The sequence below is a fragment of the Mixophyes fleayi genome, chromosome 12 (assembly GCF_038048845.1).
Source record: "Mixophyes fleayi isolate aMixFle1 chromosome 12, aMixFle1.hap1, whole genome shotgun sequence".
Classification (NCBI taxonomy): domain Eukaryota; kingdom Metazoa; phylum Chordata; class Amphibia; order Anura; family Limnodynastidae; genus Mixophyes; species Mixophyes fleayi.
In genome coordinates this window covers 65,429,400-65,438,088 of record NC_134413.1, presented here as the reverse complement: position 1 = coordinate 65,438,088, position 8,689 = coordinate 65,429,400, and the positions used below count along the sequence as shown (strand labels likewise).

The 8,689-nt window shown below is 38.5% G+C and overlaps 1 long non-coding RNA gene across 1 annotated transcript; it reads right to left on the bottom strand.

Annotated features, from left to right (window-relative positions):
• Positions 1-1,884: 1,884 nt before the first annotated feature.
• Positions 1,885-6,988, bottom strand: LOC142109355 (uncharacterized). The gene is made up of 2 exons (XR_012680350.1): positions 5,193-6,988; positions 1,885-4,471 (listed from the first exon to the last, which is right to left on the bottom strand). It is a non-coding gene; the product is annotated as an uncharacterized LOC142109355 (long non-coding RNA).
• Between the last annotated feature and the right edge of the window lie 1,701 nt (positions 6,989-8,689).

Sequence of the window (8,689 nt, the reverse complement as noted above, 5' to 3'; positions counted from 1 at the left end):
ATTTACAACATTCAGCAACTGCATGTAGAACATTGCAGCAACTGCAAAAAAAATATCACCTGCCATGCCACCAACTGAAGCAAGAGGAGCAACAAGGTGAAATTCTACACTTTATATGCTTCAACTACTAGAGGAACATCAACAAATCATCAAAGCAAATCGAACCACGAGACAGGGAGAGGGGATATATGTTACCATATTCCAGCACACTGGAGAATCCTTTTAATTTTATGCAAGCTACTCAAACCATACTAACTATTTTGGCCTTGTAGATCAAGTTCTTTATTCACTTTGCTAGGGTCCAAGGATTTGCAGCATCTTGAAATTGGATCACAACATTTTGGAAACCATGCTTGATCTTAGTTTTAAGTCGCATTTAATGTTTTTTTTTTTCAACTGACACAAATATTCACCAATGCAAAGAGCTATTGGCTCAAGTTACACATGACACGTTCCCTGCTTCAGGTTCTCCTACAAATGCTACTGTCTACATGTTGATTTTAAACCTAATAATACTGTCAACATTTCAATTGTAGACCTAATAATACTGTCAATGTAATTATTGTCAACTTTCCAACCCTGTCTATATTATGGTGTTGACCATATTAATGACCATCATGGAACTGTCAAACATATGTATCACATCTGAGTGGGAGGGGAAAAGGACAATATCTTGCTCTATTTTACATTATGGCCTTGGTCTATCATCTTGTGTAAAATGTCTACTGATGCCGCTGTCCGTCTAAGCTCTGATTACTGCCTTTTTACTTCTACCATGGTGCATGCTGTCTAACATTAAATAAATTGTGTCCGCTGTCTTTCTCCCACTATTTTCCTTCTGGGTGCAGCCCACCTTTGTCTATCTACTTGCCTAAATGTCTTTGATGCCAGTGTCCATCTAATGAGTACTTTTTACTAGCTCTTCGCTTTCCATGACACAGGCTGTCTAATGTTGAAAATATTGTGTCCGTGATCTTTCTCCCATCATTCCACTTCTAGGTCAGGCGCACCTTTGTCTATCTTCTTTTCTAAAATGACCATCCTATCGGCTAATACTATGTTGCATAATGATTGTAGCATGTGTTAGATCTATAATTCTGACCCAAGTCAGCCTGTGGTGTCAAGTATATCTGGAAGCGCTTCAATCAGCTGGAGAGAATTGACACAGACCAAGTTCTGTATGCAAGGAATATTCTCTAGTTTATTGATACAAAGATACAGGTTTTTATAGGCTACTGAATAAATGAATCCTACGTCATATGCATACAATAGTTTATACCACTAGTTTATGAGAAGCGCTACTGATTAACTTTCTCACGTATTCTTGAGGTGTTTACTTTTCTCCCCCTTCTAAGGACAGATGAGCCTATTATTTCTTATCTCAAGGGGAGTTGGAGATATGCTATGTGCAACACCATGGATACAGTTCCCATACTACCAGCTGGATATGAAGCTCATTATTGTTTTCATAACTGGTTACATTCTTCAGGTGTTCTCTATTAGTTCAACTTCTAGGCCATAGGCTCACATATTGCAAAACTGCAAGTTAACAGAAAAATGAATAATCTCTTCTAGCAAATAATATTTCTATACAAGTTACAATAAAATGGCTGAACAAAGGCCTTATGAGGCCTTAACAAAAAATCATATTTAACATTTCCCATCTTTTATTCAATTTTCGACCCTTTCTCCTCCTACCTACCTAATCCTATCTATAGAACCACATTCTTAATAAGCAGGTACTTATACACATGTAGGAGGCCACATGCATAGAGTTGGTCCCCTTAGGAATCTGTCAACTCATCCCCCACTAATAAGCCTGTGATCCTCCCTGTCCTAACTTGATTTATGAGGAGATGCATTTTGGCAAATGTCCATGTCTAGAAAAGATGGTTTCTTAGAAGATGGTTTCTTAAAAGATGGTTTCTTAGTAGGTAGTTAATGAGTCTATAGTAGTTCTGCAGGCCTTGCATGTCCTTTGTTCAATCTTTAGTAGTTTCTTGTTGCAAACTCTGCAGTTCTTTGGCTTTGCTAGTCCAAATAATTCATGACACTCATAGTCTGGTCAGGTTTCAGAAGTAATTTCTGTGATCATCAGAGGTTCGGGATTTTCAGTGGTTCCCTTTTTGGAGAGACAACAATCAAGTGTCAGTAACTTCTTAATCAGCCATATATTTAGTTTCATTATCACCTATAAGATCAACAGGATTGCTAAACCATTTGCTACTAATGCCAATATTTCCAATATCCAACATGAATCATTACTGACAACTTTACCAATGAGGTTATGCATCTGCACAAAGACATTTTCAGAGTTTACTCTACTATGAGTGCAAATTGTTGAGCACTCCTTCCCATATGTTTCTCACAGTGGCATAGGCAATATGTCACTTAACTGTCTGTTTCATACTGGGTTAGGGAGGCCTTAATCCCTACTTCAGTCACAATTATTCTGGCAAGACATATCAATACAATGAGACAGTCATTTCTATTTATCAGAACAAGACTCCCCTGATTTGAAGACTTTGCAGTGTTATGCGTGAATCCAGGTGTCTCTTTCCTGTACTTTCACTGCCATGGGAGTCGTCAACAGGACTTGATAAGGACCCTTGTATCTGGGTTCAAGACTTCTCCTGATGTGCTTTCTCACGACCACCCAGCCCCCCAGGGTGCAGTTTATGGGTACCTGTATCAAAATTAGGGTTTGCAATGGAGGAGAATATTTGACCATGTATTTCAGTTAGTTGTTTCTATAATAAGGCAACATAATTCAACAAATCACTATATACATGGTGTAGTTGCTATGGAAAATAACAGCCTGTTCTGTTTGCTGTGCCAAACAATATCTCATATGGTGTTAAACCTGTGTCTTTCCTAGCAGTATTTTTTACTGAGTGCAGGTAAACATGAGATCCATGGCAGACCTGTTTCAGCCATTATTTTCTGCATTTTCAATTTCAGTGTACCATTAAGGCGCTCCATACATCCTGAACTTTGGGATCTGTAGGGGGTGTGATAGTTTCTGGAATCCTTGCCCCGTAAAGTGTATCCCTCTGTCACTTACAATGACCTCTGGTACACCATATCATCAGATTACCTCATTCGCAATTTTCTTGGCTAATGCTTTAGCATTTGCTTTTCTATACAGCCATGTCTCCAGCCAGTGACTAAAGAAGTTGACACAGACAAGCACATTCTCAAAGCCCGAGCATTTGGGAAGTTATAAAGTCTATCTATATCCTCTTATAGGGATATTATGTCTGGGGTGTGCTTTTCCATAGGACAGACTTACTCGGGTTACTTTGTGCACAGACTAGGCATTCTGCCACTAACGACTGTGCTGCTTGGGCGAACCCTGGTACTATCCATAAGCTGCTAGTGAGTACAACCATAGCATCTTTTCCCAGATGCACTTTCTCGTGTGCTATATTGGCCATAATGGGATAAACTACTTTTGGCAGACACAAACGCTGACCTTTACACCACTCCTTGCACTTCTAGTGCTCCATGTATTGCCCAAGTCTTTTTCTTATTTTCTGTTGCTTGTCTTTCCATAAGTTGGAGTGTGCTCTGGTCAAACAGGGGTCAGGGGGTCACCATGTAAATAGACTCCCCTTGGGGTACTGGGGCTATGGCGGCTTCTCGTGCGGCCTGGTCTATTTCACTTAGCTTCGGGGGTAGTATCTCTGTGTGTGTCTTCATCTTCATCACTGTTTGGAGGACAGCTGGAATGCAGTGAACAATGCCCTGGTATGTTCATCATATTGACTGGTTTGCTTGCTGAACCCATAAGGTCCCTACTTTTCCATACAGGGCCATAATCATGCGCAATTACAAATGCATAACTTGAATCAGTGTAAATATTTACTCTTTGTCCTTTTTCATATATGCATGCAAGTGTCAGGGCCTTTAGTTCAGCTTCTTGTGCTGACATGTGACTCGGTAGAGTCTGTTGAATCACTATTTCTGTGTGTGTGGTTACAGCACACCCTGTATACGGGACAGGATCTATGTGATAGTGTGAACCATCTACAAAAAGAGTGATGTCTGCATCTGGTAATGGTTTATCTTTAATGTGAGATAAAACCAGAGATTCTTGTTTCATTAGTTCTATGCAATCATGTTCAGAAAAATTTTGTTTGCATTTTTTTTTTTCCTTTCTTTCTGTTCAAGCTGGAATGGAATTCCCCCAAATCCCTAGGGTAACCCCAATATATACAGGTACTTCTCCCATCTTTTGAAACTTGCTGCAATAAGGCAGCAGGATTCAACATTGTGCACTGCTTAAGTGTAACGTTACTGGGAGTAAGCAGTGCTACTTCATTAGGATAGGCTTCAGTAAGGAGCATGTGGAATCCAAGGAAAAGGTTCTTGGTTTCTGAGTTCCACAAAGTTTACACTCATTAGATGGAGTGTACAGTACAACGGTTAAGACAGATGTGGTAACTTTAATTCTTCTGGAAGAGAAACACTTAGCTTAAATAACCTGTTAATAAGCCACATCATCAGTTCTATTAGTGTATATAAAAATTGTGTTGGGCCACAATACTCACAAACACATTCCTGCATTGGGTGTAAACCCCTGTAGTCATGGGTTGCTCTTTTCTTTATTTGGTTGGGTTAAACTTTCATATTAGAATTTTCTAATTATGTATAATGATCTATACATTACTATGGGCCTGAGTCTGGTTCTTCCAAACTTGGCTTTCCTTTCTAGTCTAGTACACATCTACAGCGCACAGCAAAGGAAAATAACGTGCAATCTATATTCCTCCTGCTAATATCAATGAACTCCCCTCTCTGGTCTCCCTTGGACCTTTAAAAAACTTAAAATACAGTTTACTCAGATTCCCCTTGTCTGAAGGTCTTAACATATATCTGTGAACATGAGAGGCTCTGGGGCCTCTTGTGCTTCCTTTTTTTTTTTTTTTTTTTTTTTCTTCTAATAAAAAAGGAAAGGGAGGAAGAAAATACACAGTGCGCTCGGCAAGTGTTATATGTCACTCATTTCACAATAGGAGGGAATGTCCTTTGTGCTGTATATCTTCATACTTAGTAAATCTGGCCGGTAACAAATGTTTTGCTTGTGCTTGGTTTCTGTCACAACGTACGATACCGTTAAGGTAACTGGGTGTCCTAGCACAATATCTATACTCTTTTCAAGCACTAAAGCAGAGTAGTATGCAAGTGACCTTAGCTTGCGACCATGTATTTGTGTCAGTACTCCTTGTACATGTGCACTGACTTCATAACAAAATAATGTGAAAGGCTTGTCATAATCTGGCAAAGCCAGTGCTGGCGCTGAAGTTATTTCAGCTTAAAATTGGTTAAACATTTGGTTCTGCTCAGAGGAGAGTATAAATGGCTTGCTATGATCCAGAAGTGCTAATGCAGGAGCACATACAATTGCTCTTAAAGTCTTAAATCTTTTTCATTTCTGTAAAAATATAGAATTCCCATCAATGCATTACCATACCCACAATAAAAAGAATTATTTACAGTATATGACAATTATAGCACAGTAAATAAGGGCAGTAAATGTCTTTACAAACACTGATTTACTCAAAACTGTAATGAGGATACAAATAAAAACCTTTTGCTTTCTGCACATACAGAAAAACCACCTAGTTCATGCATTTGCTATGTGAATAGCACATAAACTCTAATATCTCTTCCAAAACAAGGTAATCATTACTCAGAAGAGTTTACGTTATTTAAATCCTTCATTAGTTTATACTTATGTTTGTTGTGGTGCAAAGATGGTGCATTGGAAGTTAAATCAATGCAATCTGGATTGCCTAATGGGTCTTTGCAGCTGGAGACCTGTGAATAAAAAAACTTTTGCATAGAGATTAACATTTATTTACTAGGAATTACTGTAACTGTAACATGCGTGTATACTGTTATCAGGTAACCAGTGAACAGCTGCTAAAAGCTTAACTGTGACGCTATGCGTTCCATGCCTTGATTTCCTCAAAGGGGCAGTCCCTAATTTCACAAATAGAGAATGTCAAAGTGACGAGACCTGGGCGAGTGTTCAAAGCCACTCCTTTCTTATCATCTCTTAGTACAGCCCTTTTAAATGACACTAATTAAATTTCCGGGTTTAGAAACATTCAATCTGGAATCTTGGTTCCAAGTATTCAACCATTTTAAAAGCAGCACTGTCTCATAAATCAGAGTACTCTCGTTGGACACAATACATTGTGTCTGTAAATCATTCAACATTTTCTCAACAAAATCTCTCTCCCGTGACCAAATATTCACACATATTTCTAGATTCTGTGATTTTCGTGTTCAAAGTAAAAATATATTCACTTAAGTCTCGCTCACAGACGACATTTTATCTCGTAACATTTCTTTAAAGGCATAACAAACCCTCCTGATTTCTGAGAACATTCATCAGCGCCATTTTAACACAGATAAAAACAGCATGTAAGCTCACTCCCACAATTCTCAACTTCATTAAAGAGAAAGCTATATTTCTGAACTTCAGAAACAAAATTATTTTGTTCAAATACAGAAACGGCTTGTTGGATCCCAGCCAGCTTTGTTCTGACACTAGTACTTATAGTGATAATGTACATTATTTACAATCTTGTCCGTGCAATCGGACCAAACATTTTAAAACTTCTTTTGTATCTTTTTAAAAGCTTATCATTAAGCAATGAATGTACAACTTTTTCAACCTTGAAACATGTCTCTTGTAAAAAACGGACAAGACAGACAAACATTGTGATTTAAAGTAAGTCAAACATCTCCCTTATAGAGCACTAAGACAGAGAACAAACAATGTGAATTATCACGGATCTCTCTCACACGCAGTAAGACGGAGACAAAACTCACATACAGAGAAAGAAAACTTAACTGACATCTTCCAGCCTACTGCTGTGGAACTACAAGTCCCAGCATTACACTAAATACAAGTTAGCTTCAACATGTTATCATCAATCAGCACTCCGGACACATTTTTTTAATTTTACATACATTTATAATATACAACCTACTTGATTCATTATTCAGCTTCCGATGCATTTAGCATATCCACATATATTTCGACTTTTCAGATCTCTTAACTTTCCTGTGCCACCTCAAACAATCTCTTGGGGTTTGATCTCAATACCCCTTTGTTCTTGTCACATTACCACTTGCAACACCTTTGTTTCTCCATCCACACATATCTTTGGTTATCCCCGCTTTCTTGAAAAATTCCCTGCAGACCTTCTACTCCCCCATTTCCTTTAGTCTTTGTGCATCATATCTATGAGGGAGCTGCTGTCATTTGTTTACTATCTATATTACTCGTATTGACAGTATTCTGTTGAGTCCAAATCGGGACTCTTATCTAGTTTCTGTGGGTTGTCCTTGCACTGGACGTCCCGTTCTGTGGACTCCTTGTACTGGATGTCCGTGCTAAATAGCTTCTTTGACAGTATCTGGGATGAAGGTCTTTTGGAAATCTCTCTTACACAATTTGGGCAGATTACAGAATCTCCCTTCTTTGATATACCTCTGGGGATGGTGTCTAAAATGTTCACTCAATGTTCAAAACAATAACTCTCTAAATCCCTCTATTCCATTACATGCTTCTTTGATCAATGTCTTATGTGACTTTTATGCTTTATACATCATACATAGGTACAAACACATGCACTCAAAATTCAATCATCTTTCAAAAATCTAATCAACAATACAATTACAGTAAACAAATTGGGTTAATACTGTATTATATTAATCAGATGATACTTGAGACTCACAAATTCGCGTGTCAGGTGCCTCAGACAGACATGAGGTGACCCAGACTAGGAAGACCAACGAGTAGAAATCTACTGACCGCGGATGTTGGGGTTCAATGTGCTGGGAAACCTCCGTTGTCTGTCTTGTAGCCTGCTGGACAGCGAATCTCTGTGGCGACCTCCAAGTTGTTAGATCTATAATTCTGACCCAAGTCAGCCTGTGGTGTCAAGTATATCTGGAAGCGCTTCAATCAGCTGGAGAGAATTGACACAGACCAAGTTCTGTATGCAAGGAATATTCTCTAGTTTATTGATACAAAGATACAGGTTTTTATAGGCTACTGAATAAATGAATCCTACGTCATATGCATACAATAGTTTATACCACTAGTTTATGAGAAGCGCTACTGATTAACTTTCTCACGTATTCTTGAGGTGTTTACTTTTCTCCCCCTTCTAAGGACAGATGAGCCTATTATTTCTTATCTCAAGGGGAGTTGGAGATATGCTATGTGCAACACCATGGATACAGTTCCCATACTACCAGCTGGATATGAAGCTCATTATTGTTTTCATAACTGGTTACATTCTTCAGGTGTTCTCTATTAGTTCAACTTCTAGGCCATAGGCTCACATATTGCAAAACTGCAAGTTAACAGAAAAATGAATAATCTCTTCTAGCAAATAATATTTCTATACAAGTTACAATAAAATGGCTGAACAAAGGCCTTATGAGGCCTTAACAAAAAATCATATTTAACACATGCTTTACACAAAAAAACTTGCTTGTTCAGAATTACTTAAAAAAATGACAGGTCGGTGCAAGAGATGCTATCTGTTGCCTGTAAAATGTCTGGGCATTTTCTGCATCTAGCGACCACGTGTACTTCATTGCAGCAGCTTAAAAAAAAATGAACTGCCATGCCACCAAGGCACCTTGCCACCTTGAAGCA